At 42.6% G+C, this 16,167-nt stretch overlaps 1 long non-coding RNA gene across 1 annotated transcript; it reads right to left on the bottom strand.

The window, feature by feature from the left end:
* Positions 1-11,484: 11,484 nt before the first annotated feature.
* Positions 11,485-15,954, bottom strand: LOC133000546 (uncharacterized). The gene is made up of 3 exons (XR_009678203.1): positions 15,887-15,954; positions 12,828-12,936; positions 11,485-11,700 (listed from the first exon to the last, which is right to left on the bottom strand). It is a non-coding gene; the product is annotated as an uncharacterized LOC133000546 (long non-coding RNA).
* Positions 15,955-16,167: the final 213 nt, after the last annotated feature.

Here is a 16,167-nt window from a genome sequence, read left to right as displayed (position 1 = left end):
CCTCCTCAGACTGAGCTGATATTCATCTAAAACCTCCTGCAGACCACGATCTGCTGAAAGACAAGAAACAATGTGAGAGACAGAATCTGAGAATCTGCTGATTGTTTTCATCAGATACAGAAAAACTACAGAAAATAAAAGCTTTTTAACTTTGTGCTTTTCTAACAATGTTAAATGTTGATGCTGTATCAAGGAACAAAATAAAACCACATGTGCTGATGTCAGAAGTGAAGACATCAGCAGACACATGTACAGTGCTGCTCTGACCGGCTGTCTGACCTCCAGCTCCTGTTCTGGATCTTTGTCCACACTGGGGACAGGAGGAGTCTCCTGAAGAACCAGACTGGTCCCAGTATGAGGTGATGCACTGTCTGCAGAACCAGTGTCCACAGCTGGTAGAGACTGGATCCTTCAGGACGTCCTGACACGAAGCACAGCAGGACGACTGCTCCTCCTCAGAAACATGACTCCTCTTCCTCTCCCTGTGAAGACATGTCCTGATAACTCACATGTCACAGTCACAGGTTGTCATCACTTCTGTCAAGGAGGTTTTGTTTTCACCCAGTATGTTTGTGTGTTGGTTGGTTCGTTAGTGGGATTATAACAAAAAGACAGTAAACTTTGTGGAATGTTATTGTCTGTAAACCAGATCGGGGGGGAGGGGGGGGATCCTCTTTCACAGACATGTTCAGAGAACGGATGTTTACCAGTGTGTGGAATTTGGTGCAGATCCAAATCAAAATGAGTCTCTTCTGGATTTCAAAGTGGTTTCATAAGGAGCGTGTTGGTTCTTGGTGGAGGTCTGAGCTCTTTGAGGGATTCTGAGAGATTAGTCACCAACTTCAATGAAGCTGTGTCCTAATGCAGGGGCCACACTAGAGGAAACTAGATCCTCTTCAGAGCAGTTCACAGTAGAAACAGTCTCTTACTCTGTGTGTGAGGGTCCAAGTTCATTACTGAAGCATATAGGTTCTGCCATGGACCAGTCACTCTTCAGAGACAGACAGCTGGACCCTGGAGACTCTGCTCTCAGTCTGTGGTCCTGACCTCTGCAAACACAAACATGTTTTTATTCAGAACACATCATTCACTGATTCATTCTCTGAGGATTCAGTTTGGAGCTTCACATGTTTGTAGCAGGTCTCTTACTTTGTGTGTGAGGGTCCAGGTTCATTACTGAAGCATATAGGTTCTGCCATGGACCAGTCACTCTTCAGAGACACACAACTGAACCCTGGAGACTCTGCTCTGTTCTTTTCCTCCTCATAACCACTCATCTTAAGTCTGAGAGGAAAAACACTGTGAGCTCAAAGGAATCAGGACAAACAAGTCCGTCAAGAAACATACCCACACACACCCACACACATACCCACACACACACACACACACACACACACACACACACACACACACACACACACACACACACACACACACACACACACACACACACACACACACACACACACACACACACACACACACACACACACACACACACACACACACACACACACACACACACACACACACACACAAACACACACACACACACACACACACACACACACACACACACACACACACACACACACACACACACGACTGTAACGTATGATTGTGAAAACACGTTGTGTTATTAAACACTTGATGAACAGATGAAGATAAAAAGTGAAACTGTGAGTTAACTCTGTTAATTAGTCCTTTGAAGGCTCTTTGATCCAGACCTGCTGTTCACATCTGTCTCTGGGATCCGATCACATGACGTCTGTCACCAGGTGTGAACTGACAAACTTAGAGTCATGTGATCAGCAGACGGATGTTAACAGCAGGTGTGAGAGTGAGACAGTAAAACTTTCAGAAAGTTGTGTTCACACTCACCTGCTCACTTTCCTTCCTTCTGCTCGTCCAGGTGAAAATGGAGTCTGACCGCTCCCTGTTCTCAGGCTCCTCCTCCTCCCTGTTCTCAGGCTCCTCCTCCTCCCTGTGGAACCAGTTCAGAGTACTGCAGTCTGTCAGAGATCAGCAGTTCACTCTTGAAAACAATCAGTTCAAAGTCCATTTCATACCCATGAAGATGAACTGGTTCATGTTCACTGATCTTTGTTATTGGGATGGTATTTAGTTAATAATTGATGGAGTCGGATCATTGATCCAGATCTTGATTTTAACACTGAGTCCTGACTCAGCGTCTCCTGTTACTGATCCAGGATCAAGACCTGATGTCTGTTCAGCGGATGTTTGGCCGCCAGGGGGCAGCAGAACAACCTGACGATGAGTATATTAATAATAATAATAATAATAATAATAATAATAATAATAATAATAATAATAATAATAATAATAATAATAATAATAATAATAACCAGGGATAACATCAACTATATTGCACAGCATCATGTTATCTAATAAGACAAAACCTGATTTAGTTTTTCAAAAGGAAATATTTATTGAAAATGCAAAATGTACAATTTATATAATACCAGGGGCGTCGTTAGGCCTGTTTTAGGGGGGCTGAAGCCCCCCTAAAATGTTGTTCAGCCCCCCCAAATAATTATTGGGATTTAAAAAAAAAAAAATAATAATAATTTTTTTAAAAAAATTTATCTTTTGTTTTACACATGGACAAGTTATTTATAACTCTAACATGCTACATATGTGAGTGTGTTTCTGGTTTGTATGTTTTCTCCCCCTTCAAATTACAATCCAATAGCCTCTCATCATACTTAACAATAAAAGACCGGGCACTAGGACCTTGGGGAGTCTGTATCGCTGCTGCGCTGGCTTTCTCATTCTGTCAAGTAGCGTCTCTCATCAAGACAGCAGGATTACAGCCAAGGAGTTTAGCTCATAGTAAATGATGCACGGAGGGAAATTGTAAGTACAGGTAGTTACAGATTGTGGCTATCTGTAGTTTCTAACGTTTGTTACCTGCTTGAATTTAGGTTTACTTGAGGCAAATGAAAGGGAATATTGTAATGAGCTATATTAACACTAAGCTAGCTAGCTAGCTATTTTGTTAGAAAATGTCTCCAGTGAGCAAGAGTGTGAATTCATTGACCAGATGGATATAAGAAGATTCTTTAGCAGAGGTGACAGCTCCGCCCTAGTCAAAACTAGTATCCGTCTTTCCTTAACAAGCAGGAAAATGATTTCTCTCTATTTGAGAAAAGTTCATATTTGTGTTGTCAAATTTCACAAGGACCCTTAAATTCTGTCTCTTCTGTTATCTTATACTGAATGAATGCAGCCCCAAATGAGCCCAAAAAAAATTAGCGCGCGCGCCACGCGCGCAACCATTCAGCTTCCTTAGGGGCTAAGCCCCCCCTTTCTTTCAATCCTAGAAACGCCCCTGTATAATACAAATCATCTTTAACTTAAACATATCCAGTGTTTGATATGAACAAACACAGAAAGAGGTTTGGTCCACAGAGAAACATGAATCTATAACGCTCCACCGGGCTCTCTCTGTATTTTCTGTCATTGATTATTGAACCAAATCAAAGTTTGGTTTGTTTCTTCTCCGCTTGGACCAAATGTTTCCACCAAATAAAAACCGCTTTGCTCTATCGAACTCCAATAAATAAATAAAGTGCTCCACATACTGCTGGATTCAGATCAGTTCATTCACCTGACTCCCTCTGATTATCTTAAAGATGTGGGTAATCAGTACATTTACAATTGATTGTCTTAATTAGATGGAAATCTCAACAAAACATTTTCAACCATTAGGAAATGTAGTTATTAACAAAAAACAGGCACAATGGGAGGAGATGTGGAGAGTGTGCAGGCTGACAGGGAGGTGGCGCTACAGCAGTTTGAACAGTAACTTTGAACCATGGACTGTAAAATAAAGATGAATGACGTCTCAACTTCCTCCTGTCGATCAAAAATGAAGCCAAAATATCTCTGATCTCAACTACTAACATGGAGGAGGCGAGATTTCTGAATTATACTGCAGCCAGCCAGCAGGGGGCGATCAAGATTATATGGCTTCACTTTTGAGGAGCATCCATGTCGTCCATCTTTAACTACAGATGATGGTAAAATGATACGTAAACAGCTTTAAGTGCATTTTGTACATTTAATTGTTGTAAAAATTGAGTCCTGCAGCGTCAAAACTTTTCTCGGCTAAAATCAAAACTATAAATATAGATGACAAATAAAGTGGTCACGTGTCGACTGCTGCAGATGAAGCTGCAGTTCGACCTCCATGCCAGCAGAGGCACCAGAACATTGTACCCTGTGTGTGTGTGTGTGTGTGTGTGTGTGTGTGTGTTCAGGACCACTGGCAGGAGCAGTCGGTGGGCTCCTGGTTGTGTAGCTGACCCAGGTTGCGTTGCCGCTGCAGTCCCGTCTCCCGGCAGCACTTGCTGAAGCGAGCGTACGTGTTGATGTTGTAGTTGTAGATGCTGGCGGACGGACACTTCCTGTCACATGACACGATGTTCACCTGCAGGACACAGAGCGTCAGTGCAGAAGGTCACACGGCTGGAAGGCGCCCAGATGTGTGGACACATTTCTTTAAATTAAAAGTGTGATTTTCAAGTCTTTGTCCGATTAAATGGAAGATTCTCCACATCCACTAAATATACCTGTCTCCTTGTACTGTGTACCCTGTATGTGTTAATATAAACCATTAGGGATGAGCGAGTACAGCATTATCTGTATCTGTATCTGTTAACCATATGAATTATCCGTATCCGTACTCGGAGTGGGCGGGGCCTAACCCGGAAGTGGGTGTGATTTAACCCGGAAGTGGGCTGGTTCAACATAACTTTATTTTTTAACTTTGAAATTTTTTTATGATTTTTTTATCTTTATTTTTTTATAATTTATTTCCACACCAGGTGTGTGTGTGTGTGTGTGTGTGTGTGAGTGTGTGTGTGAGTGAGATGCGAGGGACGTTCACTGTCTCCCGGAGAAATGAACACTCTGTGTTTTTAGTATATAAAGACGTGAATTATATTCGTTCACAAGTCATACAGACTGGTTTTGTTATTTTCACTTTACATTAACACTTAAAGTTAGTGCAGTGTAATTGTTTGCCGTGATAATTAAATGCCAGTGTGATAATAAATGACAATTTCAAACCATACAAACTGTCATGTTGTACTGTATTTAATAGAGGTTTACTTTACTGTAAAGTAAGTGTAAATGTAAAGTGAAAATAACAAAACCAGTCATTATGACTTGTGAACGAATATAATTCCCGTGTTTCTATACTAAAAACACAGAGTGTTCATTTCTCCGGGAGACAGTGAACGTCCCTCGCATCTCACTCACACACACACACACACACACACACACACACACACACACACACACACACACACACACACACACACACACACACACACACACACACACACACACACACACACACACCCACACACAGTCCCGATGCGCAGTGAACCTGAGTGACTGAGAGACAGAGAGCTGTTCTGTGAGTGAGTGAGCAGAGCCGTGTGTGACGGGAGGAGCGCTGTGACGCTGTGAGAGGATTTTCATTCAGTCCGAGCACAGATAATGACTCCGACTACTCGTATAATAATCGTACTCGGCAAAAGTGCTTTATCCGTACCGGATACTCGTTTCAGCCGAGTATCCGGCTCATCTCTATAAACCATATTGATATTATATATCATTTTATACAATAATATTGACTTTTGCACACTCTGGCTACATATTCTTACACTCATAGTATATTATATTAACTATTGAATAGTAAAATACTTATATTTATACCTCTACTATATATCATATCATATCATATCATACTCTCTGTATATTTTTGTATATACACATATTTATACATGTGTACATGTTATTATTATTATATTTACTATTATTATTATATATACTGTTGCTGCCATTATTACTCTATACTGATATTATATTGGTATAATGACTATCATATATAAATATATATTATGTTATATTATATATATTATTGAGTTTGATAATCACTCGCCTGCAGCTGAGATTCTCTTCATTCCTGGAGTTTGTCTTTATCCTCATTTCCCAAAGAAAACGTCTCAGGAGGAATTGGAGAAGCGGAGGAGGAGGTAGAAAGAGAAGGTTCTGAATCCAGGGCGATAGAGTCTTCTAACCCTATATTAGTATTCAGGCTGCGCTGCAGAAACATCAACCAGACTTAATGAAGTTACTGCTGCTCACAAAGCTTCCAACAGACACACGTCCCCACTTTAATCCCTCTGTCCTCACTCCGTCCTCTTGTAATTGTCCTCGTTCACGTGGCCTCTCGTCTCCTTGGCCCCTCCCTCCTCACTTACCTCGTCTCCTTGGCCCCTCCCTCTTCACTTACCTCGTCTCCTTGGCCCCTCCCTCCTCACTTACCTCGTCTCCTTGGCCCCTCCCTCTTCACTTACCTCGTCTCCTCGGCCCCTCCCTCTTCACTTACCTCGTCTCCTTGGCCCCTCCCTCTTCACTTACCTCGTCTCCTCGGCCCCTCCCTCCTCACTTACCTCGTCTCCTTCTACGTCTTCAACACGTCTCCAAGTCCTCTTTACATCAACACAATACAGCTTTAATGACAGTTTGTCGTGAGTTGTGTTGGGAAATGAGCTCACGTGCTTTTGTCGACTCCAGTTGCAGATGTGTCACATTGACAGAAGTTACCATGGTAACTGGTTTCATTGTTTGACACAGTTAAACTTGTGATTTACATTAATTCAAGGTTTAAAATACAACAGTTATGATCGAATGTCACAACCGTAGGAGGATCAGAGGACGGATGGTTTGAAGTCACAAGAACTTGTGGACGAGGAGAATCTTCGCTCTGGGATCAGTTGCTCTTCCTGTGAGTGAGTCACTCTTCACTTTATCTTCTGAAACAGCAGCTGCTTGATTTAAATACACAAGCGTCTCATTTAAAAGTCATAATGTGACTCATGATGGTTCATTCAGGGGCCACTGAGCTCCCCAGAGAAACCCCCCCCGCTGCCCCCCCGCCCACTCATCTACGACCCGGCGCCTCAGGCCGGGAATCTCTGTTGTGGGTCATCTCAGGACGTCTTATTGCTGAGTCATCGTTATGCTCATGGAACCAGATTTTAATTCACTAGATCCAGATTTTTATTTGCATCGGCACCAAATCACGTAAATATCACTGCTCTCAAGATCCATGAATTATTCTCTGAGAAAACCAGGGAAATGTTGGAAAACTTTTAATTAGAAAAAAGTTGTAATAATACAAATATAGTCTCATAATTTAAAGTTTCATTTCGATTAAAACTGAACTTAAATTATGACTTAACTGTCATAATATTATCTATTGTCTCTCTCTGTCTCTCTCTCTCTCTATCTCCCTCCGTCTCTTTCTCTCTCTCTCCCTCTCTCTCTCTCTCTCTCTATCTCCCTCCGTCTCTCTCTCGCTCTCCCCCGTCTCTCTCTCTCTCTCCCTCCGTCGCTCTCTCTCTATATCTCCCTCTGTCTCTATCTCTCTCTCTCTCTATCTCCCTCTGTCTCTATCTCTCTCCCTCCCCTCCCTCCGTCTCTCTCTCTACCTCCCTTCGTCTCTCTCTCTCTCTCTCTCTCTCTCCCTCCGTCTCTCTCTCTCCCTCCGTCTCTCTCTCCCTCTCTCTCTCGCTCCCTTCGTCTCTCTCTCTCTCTCTCTCTCTCTCTCTCTCTCTCTCTCTCTCTCTCCCTCTCTCCCTCCCTCCGTCTCATCCTTCAGCTTCATCCCTCCATCTCTCTGTCCTGCAGTAATTGAAAATGTTCTTCCCATCACTCGCCGCGGTGGAGAGCGATTGGAAGTCGTTTGTTGTCGCACGGAGCAAAACGTGTATTTGTTCCTTGAGGGTTTGTGTAATAAACTCAGAGAGAACAGCAGCAGGAGAGAGAGAGAGAGAGAGAGAGAGAGAGAGAGAGAGAGAGAGAGAGAGAGAGAACTCCTGGACGCAGCTCGTCTTTCTTTGTGTTTTTTCAGACGAGAGGGAGAAAATGACAAAGCTGTAAAATGGAAAATGTTCAGTGTTTGGATGAAAGCTCGTTCAGGACTCGCACCAGTGATTGTTTCCATTGTGTTGTTTTTTCAGATCTTTCAGGATCAACAACAACAAGTCAAACTTCAGTTGGTTGAACTTTGACCCGATAGTTGTGTTTTTCTCACGTGCAACAGAAGAAAACGTCTCTCTGCTTCTTCGCATCGACTGTTCGTAATCACGTGAAGAAGTCGCTTCACGGTCGATGTGAACGCAGCATTAGTTTCTCCCTGAGGGGGCGGAGCCTGGAGCTGACGAGGGAGTTTCCTTCAACACAAACCTGATCATAATGATAACAATAAATAAATCAGGATTGATGTGATTGGGATGAAGTGCCTTGCTCCAGGGCGAGTCAGCAGCATATGCTTTATGTGAAGAGAGGGAGGACGCTTCTCTCTCTCCTCTGATGCCGGTTCTCTCAGGCGGGGGGGGGGGGGATCCAGGGGAGACAATGAATGACTCGTGTCTTCAACCCGTCTGATGAAATGAGTTTTCAACAGCTGAGCAGTGACTGTAAACAAAGATGGACGACGCCTCTCTTTAGTCCCATCTGCTAACATGGAGGAGGGGTGGGTTACAACCTATCCTGCAGCCAGCCACCAGGGGGAGGGATTTGGCTTCACTTTTTGGAGCCACCATGTCATCCATCTTTATTTTCATTGTCATTGGTTGGACCTGTTTCGTTTCCTGCAGCACGTGAAGCTTCAGTCTCCATCATGATTTAACTGACACACACACACACACACACACACACACACACACACGTACACACACATACACACACACACACACACACACACACAGACACACACTATCTCTCTCGTGTAAATACTGTGATTTCTGAGATTTACAGAAGAAAATCCGTTTACAAACAGTGCAGTGTGTGTTTCAGCAGATGTCTGTTTAGGGACAAAAGGAAACTTGAAGAAAATCATTCTGTCGTGTTTTTAATCGTTTTTAATAAAACACATGAACGCAGCTGAGGTTTGTCTGAGCTGAGCTGGAGGCCGTGTGGTTCCTCCTCTCAGTTTCTGTCTTCATGGCTGTTGTGTGCAGACCTGGGATCAGCTGAGACTCAGTCTTTCCTCCTCCGTCCTTCTCACATCACTTCCTCTGCTCCAGCCATCGAAAACCAGAAGAGGAAGTGAAGAGGCTCTGATGATGAACTCAATGAAGTGGAACTCGAGAGGAGCTGGTCTCTGTGTCTTTGTCCCAGGTCTGTGACCCCCTGCTGGGGTCGGACAACAGTGAGTTGCCTTTGAAGTTAGACTCAGTGATCTGAGGACACCACTCCCAACACAGAGCGACACTTAACAGAGATCATAAGAAATCTAACTTCAGATTTGAGTTTTTAGTCTTTGGCCGGCAGAGGAATCCTGAAGAGACACAGAACCTTTAAATTCAGTTTCCTCCAGAAGTCGGTAACTTTTGTTAAATTTACTGTTTCTGGTTCTGTCTCTGCTGTGTCTCGGGACGTCTCTGTTCTCCCGTCAGGAAACCACAGACTTCTTTTAAAGGTCGACACTCATCCCTCCGTCCACAGTCTCCACATCTCAAGTGACTGGATCCAGGGTTTGATTTGATCTGCAGCAAATCAAACTCAGAGCTGCAGAACACGAACATGTTCAGGTAGAGTTTTATCGCATAAATAAATAAAAAGTCACACCTGAAAACTCATCTTCCATGGTTTATTTTTAAGTGACATTAAAAGTCATATTAGTTTCCAGAGAAGAATCAGTGCAGATCTCTGAAGGTCGTCGCTGTGGGTTTGGAGTCGAGCTTCACGTGACTCAGTCTTCCTTTAACTTGCCTGTTGTTGCCTTTCATTTCTAATGTTCTCTTTTATTAAGAACAATATATACACACACACATATATATATATATATATCTGTAGGTGAATTAAACATATCAGAAGTAGCCTGGGCAGAGTGAAGAAGTTCCACTAAGACCACGTGTAGGGAGGTTTTATCAGAAATAGCTTTAAGAAAGATTCAGTTTGTGTTTCTTATAAAGAAAAAGACCTTTTGTGTAAATACAGTTTGATTTTTTGGGTTTTTTGACTAAATGGGTTGATTATAAAATCAAAATGAAAAAGCTTTGCTCCTCACCACTACCTGATGCACCTGTGGACTTTATTTTAGTTTTATAGACTCATCATGTTTCCAGTCAAACGTCAGCTCATGTAAATATAAAGAAAAGTTGAAAGGTTTTGTATTTATTTCTTATTTCAGATCCTCATCATCTGCACATGAGGCATTTTATGACGATGCTTATACTGAATAGGCAAGTTTGAGTTACTGGTTATTCTGTGATTCAGTTTTATTCATGTAAACAGAAGTGTTTGTTTAATGTTCGGTTCAGTTTGACTGTCCCATCCCAATTATACCAATAACACAACGTTCTGTTAACAATGAAACGTCAATAAAAGTCAAACCTTCATGGACTGTGACTGGTTTCTCATTGAGCTCAGGGATATTATCCAGATCTCATCTGTTTGAATTCAGTTTATTTTGTCTCATACATTAATTAATTATTTATTTATCTTTGCTGTTTTCTGAAAAATGCTGTAAACCTTTTATATTCAATTTATTTTTGACATTTCTGTTCCTTATCATTGCTCGTTGTTCTCATCGTGGGATGAAGCACAAAACTGAAACTGTCTCTGATCGGACTCAAACACCTGATCATCGTTTTTATGATTATCATAACTCTGAGCATTTCATGGTTTCTCCATCGACCTGATTCCAGACGAACGAACAGCTTTGGGGCGTCTGTGAGATTCTGTTCAGGATCAATCCGCCACATGTACAGGACACATCTGCCTGCTGGTGATTTGCTGGAATGTCCCTTTAGAGATGAATATGCATCGTGTGAAACCAGCGTCCAGTGACTCACACCTGCAGCTTCTCATTTCATTCAGTTTGATGTCACTTTCACAGGAAGATTTCCTTTTTCCAGACTGCGGCTAAATACATAATTTGTTCTTTATGTCTGTTTGATGAATTGTTCTGTTGACAACTGGTGTCAGTGCAGAGCGACAAATGTTGTGTGTTGGACCTGCAGCTACACAAGGACACACATGCATACGGGTGGACGAACGTGCACATGTGTGTCTGAAATGATTTGTCCTGAACATCATCAGTGTTCATTGAATCAGTATTTTAAGTAAATAACAAAAGGGCTTTGTTTAGTTTCATTTAATATCCTCGGGGAAATTATCATCAGGTTTTCTTCACTTTCCAAAATTCTGTTTTTGACATAAAGATGCAGGTAAAAAGAAATGTGGATGAATCAGGAACTGGAAACACAAACACACGGACGTGGTTTTATCTGTTCAGAGCTGTTTATAGAATATGTGATTTAATACTCTCTTCTTTGGTCCCAGTAGTTTTACTGAAGAGACACTCGTTCATGAGGCAGAGCTCACATCTGTTACACCTTTGTTTTCAGATAAAGAAACAATAAAAAAGTGGATTCATCTGTTTCATCAGGTGTTCGGACCTGGAGCCGTTAACTCGTCATTAACGCTGCAGGACTTTATTTAAAGAATAACATGACACAGCTTGTACAAGGGCCTTGTTCTTCAGAGGTGGAGCTGCAGCACCAGAACCAGGTCAGTACCAGTTAGTGCAGGAGATCATGAAACACATGTCGTCCACCTTCCTGTTTCCCATCATGCACTGGGGCAGCTCTCCTGTGGAAGAATGCAGCGTTATCGAAACACAGCGTTCATCAGACAGTTCAATACTGAAGTAAAAGTACCAGTAATGTAGAAATACTCCATTACAAGTAAAGGTCCAGTTTACAGCCTATAAGCCAATCACAAAGCTCCACCTCATCTAAGGTGGACAGCGGTAGGAACACGCCCCCTTTTCCAACAGGCCGTCCAGCGAGGACAAAGTGTAAGAAACATTTTAATCTGTGGAACCGAGTTTCTGATCTGAGTTTAATTCAAAGTGAAGATGAGATGTGTCATCGGTTTATAATGAATCTGATTGATTTAGTTCAAATAGTACAAAACATCAGCAGTGAGAGTTAAAGCTTCACTTTAATTATTGATTTTTAAATTATCTTGTGATTTTATGTTGAAACTTTCCATTGGAACCGGACTAATTAATTAAATGTTGTTTTGGAGTTTTAATATGAGGACTGGGAGAGAAAATATTAGAAATAACCAAACTGGGATTAGAAACCAGAAACAAAGCTGTGCTACATTAACATTTCTGAGATGTTTCTGAGATCCTCCGACGTTTCTCACTTGTGTGCGATCGTACGTTTGGGTCCGACTCGTTAACAACAACAGGAAATCGTCGGGTCCATTCCTGTGACGTCTTCATCTCCTACGTGTACGGCTCCTCTTCTTCATCCTGAGATATTTATTATAAATTATATTTATTTCATGTTAGAAACCTCGTCCACACGTCCACTCGCTCACTGGGAAGCTTCCACACATTGTCCTGCTGCTTCCTCACATGGACTCTGACATCTTACACACATGTTACCAGGAGGAGAAGATCCAGAACATCAAGAGACACTGACTCAGACATTTGTTCTCACACACAGAACATGTGAGGAACATGTGAGGAACATGTCAGGAACATGTCAGGAACACGTGAGGAACATGTCAGGATTTCAGTGCATTTCTGAAAGCATCTTTATCTATTATATTTTTACTGTCCTGTCGTTCTGTATGTTTTTTATGTTAAGTCTTGAGGTGAAACGTAGAAGTGGAATAAAAACTAATTCCCCCATAAATGTGCTGGTGAGTAATGGAGAGAACTGAGTAAAAGTACTTAGTTACTCTCTGATGTGAGGACCAACCTTCAGAGGCGTCGACGGACTCGTGATGTTTTCCATCCTCGTCTTCTCTCTCCTCGGTCTCCTCCTCGCCGCTCTGCTCTCCGCCCATCACAGGAAGTCACAGCTGGTGCTGAACACACAGGGACACACACATTGTGTAGTAGTTTAGTTTATGAACCGAAACACAAAGTGAAGCCCAAACTAAACCCACAGCGTTCAGAGAACTCTCCGTCTCTGTTGTGCTGTTGTAACTCTCTCAGAATCTGAAATACTCCATTGATCCAGACGGTTTCACTTTGGGTTCACATTGAAATGAGCGGCAGGAACTCTGAGGTTCACGACCAAGAGCCACAACAAGACGCCATGACGCCAGCATCACCACGGCGACTATGAGCCTCAAAGCTCCACAGGGGGAAAGTCAGAGGAGAAATAAGTCTCATTGACTTGAATCTTAAAAAGACGCAGGAAGCTTTCAGGAGCTGAGATGAGCTGGAGAACGGAGCGAGGGAGCAAAGACAGATCCTGATGGAGAGGAAGAGAGATGGAGATAGAGAGGAAGGGGGGGGGGAGGGAGATCACAGCCTCCCCTGTTATCGGCTCGGACGTCTCTCATCCTGTCCACAATGATCCGTCCAGGCGCCAATCCAATCAAACGCAGCACAATCAGTTTAGCGGACGCCGCTGATGGGATCATCTCGCTCGGCTTCACACTTCACACGATCGCTGGGCGAGCCGCGGAAGCTTTCAGCGCCGGCTGCAATGCATGCTGGGAAATTGCACATGACGGGGACGGATTTCAGACGTCGTCCTACAGGAGACAAATGTAAAGAACAAGATGAAGACGCCCGACGGCCCAGCAGGGCTGCAGCTGAACACTGATCCTAACTGAGGATTCATCTATTGATTATTTATCATCTTGAATTGATTATAAATTATATTCTTGATCTGGAAATCCTGATCCTGATGGCGTCAGCTGATCGAGGACGATGATCACAACAAGATAAACATCATGTCTCCTCACATCTTCTACCATCACTTGTGTCTGCTCCTCCATTAACCTGAGTTTACTAACAACGTCCAAATGGTTGCTCTTCCTCCTCGGACGAGATGTTGACGAAGACGAGTATTTTGGTGATAAAGTTTAAACACTAAATGAGATGACATCATTTAAAGGTGACGATCACGAGTTATTAAAGTGATGAACAGAGCAGCGGCAAAATGACAAAAACGCTCATGAGCACTTTAAATAAATCTGCCATCTTTGATAGTTTTTCTAGAGAACGTGTTTTCTTGTGGATCTGAGCTTCACCTCCTTCATTCATGAACTTCAGAGCCTCTCGATCAGAACTCAGTCGCCTCACTTCCTCTCCACAGCTGCTGGAGAGAGAGAGAGAGAGCTAAATATAGCTGCTTCTGTCAGCTCCTGTTCTGCTGTGACTCCGCCTCCTTATCTCCGTCACTGCTCGCGCTCGTTTCGCCCGGAGACAAAGTGAATCTGTTTCCTCAGCCCCCCCCAATCGCTCCTCACCTCAGCTGTTTCCAGACAGGAACTCCGGACGATGTCCAGAACATCGGGCCTGGACATTATCTGGACTTTGTGTTTCTCATCTGGGACATTGATCGTCAGTGTAAAGAGGCGGAGCCAAAACCTGCGTTTCCGTTATAATCATTGTTATGAAAGGTTCAGCGTGAAGGAGTCGTTCACATGTTCAGGTATCGAACATGTGAACGTAAAAAGTCCACTTGTCTACGAAACCTTAAGATGTCATGCAAGATAATTAGTGACATCTAGTGGTGGAGTCACGAATTACAAACCAAAAATCCACGCGGACGTGAATCTCCAGACCTCAGCGCTGGTCTGAAATCAGCTCTGTTTGTTCTCTGACACTTTCAGGGTCGGTAGTTTGATTCCTGGAGCAACTCTGCTCACGACGGGCTACATGAATTCATGGAAGGAGAATTTTCTATTAAACGTGTTTTGTTTCCTTCTCCTTCAGCGACTGAGACTCATCGACATGAATGGAGTTCACCCACGAGGAGATAATTCAGATAAATCATTTCACACCAGCAGATTAATTACAGCCCAGTTACTGAAGCCAGAGTGGCTCCTCCTCCTCCTCCCCCTTCCTCCTCCTCCTCCTCCTCCTCCTCCTCCTCCTCCTCTTCCTCCTCCTCTTCTTCCTCCTCCTGCGTCTGCCACATCCTTTCATCTGATCAACTAATGACCGATTATCACAGAAATTACCTCATTTGCTGGATTCAGCTTCTTAAATCTGAGAGGAAACAGAACAAAGCATCTGAAGGTTTAGATAAATTATAACGTGAATCTATTCATGTTGTTTTTATCACTATTAGTTTGACCTGATGCAGAGAGAATAAATAATTCACTAATCGAGAAAATAATCCATAATGTAACAATGTAACAAATTCATTATTGTTCATAAATATTACTTTATTCAGCAACACCTATTTTTTCTTGCAATTTAAAAACTGTAATATTTCTTTGCTCTCGTAATAAAACTTCTGTCGTTTCGTAATATGACTTTATTTTTGCAATATTGTGATTAGAATTTTGTTATGACTTTATAATCCTATTACCTCAGCCCCCCCCCTAACACGTTTCTTATACTCATACATCATAAGAGAGTCGGATGAGAAGAAAGTAATATTATGACTGTATTGTTGTTTTAATATTGATTCATTTAATGTGATATCAACTTATTCTCTTAACCTCAGACTCTCTTGGTGAAACGCTCTAGATGTTTCCAGATGTTTTCAGGTCAAACTGCACAAACACAACATGCAACATGTGTGTTAATGTGTGTAAATGTGTGTAAATGTGTGTAAATGTGTGTGTGTGTGTGTGTGTGTGTAGACCTAAACATTTTCATTCAGAGTGTTGGACATGTTTACAGCAGAGAGAGCTCCGCCCACACACACGCACACACACGCACTTTCTCACAGGAACAGAGACACAAACACAAACAATCTCTCTCTCAGACGAACACACGCACAAACACACACACACACACACACACGCTCACACACACAAGCTCACACACACACTCTCTGTCTCTCACCTGATCGAGTCTCCTCTCAACTGTTTTGTTTCCAGGCAGAATGTGAGGGAGAGAGGACCCGTGCACAGATCGTCCACCAGCCACAGGATGTCTCACTCTGACTCTTTCACCAGACACATCGATGAACGTAGAGTTCAACACAACTGGGAGCAGGAGTCATATTCATCTCCTGAATAGATTTGAATTACCAACCATAACATTTTAACCATCTGAGGTAGAAGTCTGATATCACCTGCCTTCAAAGGAAAAGTTGTTTTATTCATGTCACTACCCACAATCCT

Source organism: Limanda limanda, chromosome 4 (genome assembly GCF_963576545.1).
Source record: "Limanda limanda chromosome 4, fLimLim1.1, whole genome shotgun sequence".
NCBI classification, from domain to species: domain Eukaryota; kingdom Metazoa; phylum Chordata; class Actinopteri; order Pleuronectiformes; family Pleuronectidae; genus Limanda; species Limanda limanda.
The sequence above is the reverse complement of the archived record's forward strand: the minus strand, read 5'-3'. Positions and strand labels throughout refer to the sequence as shown.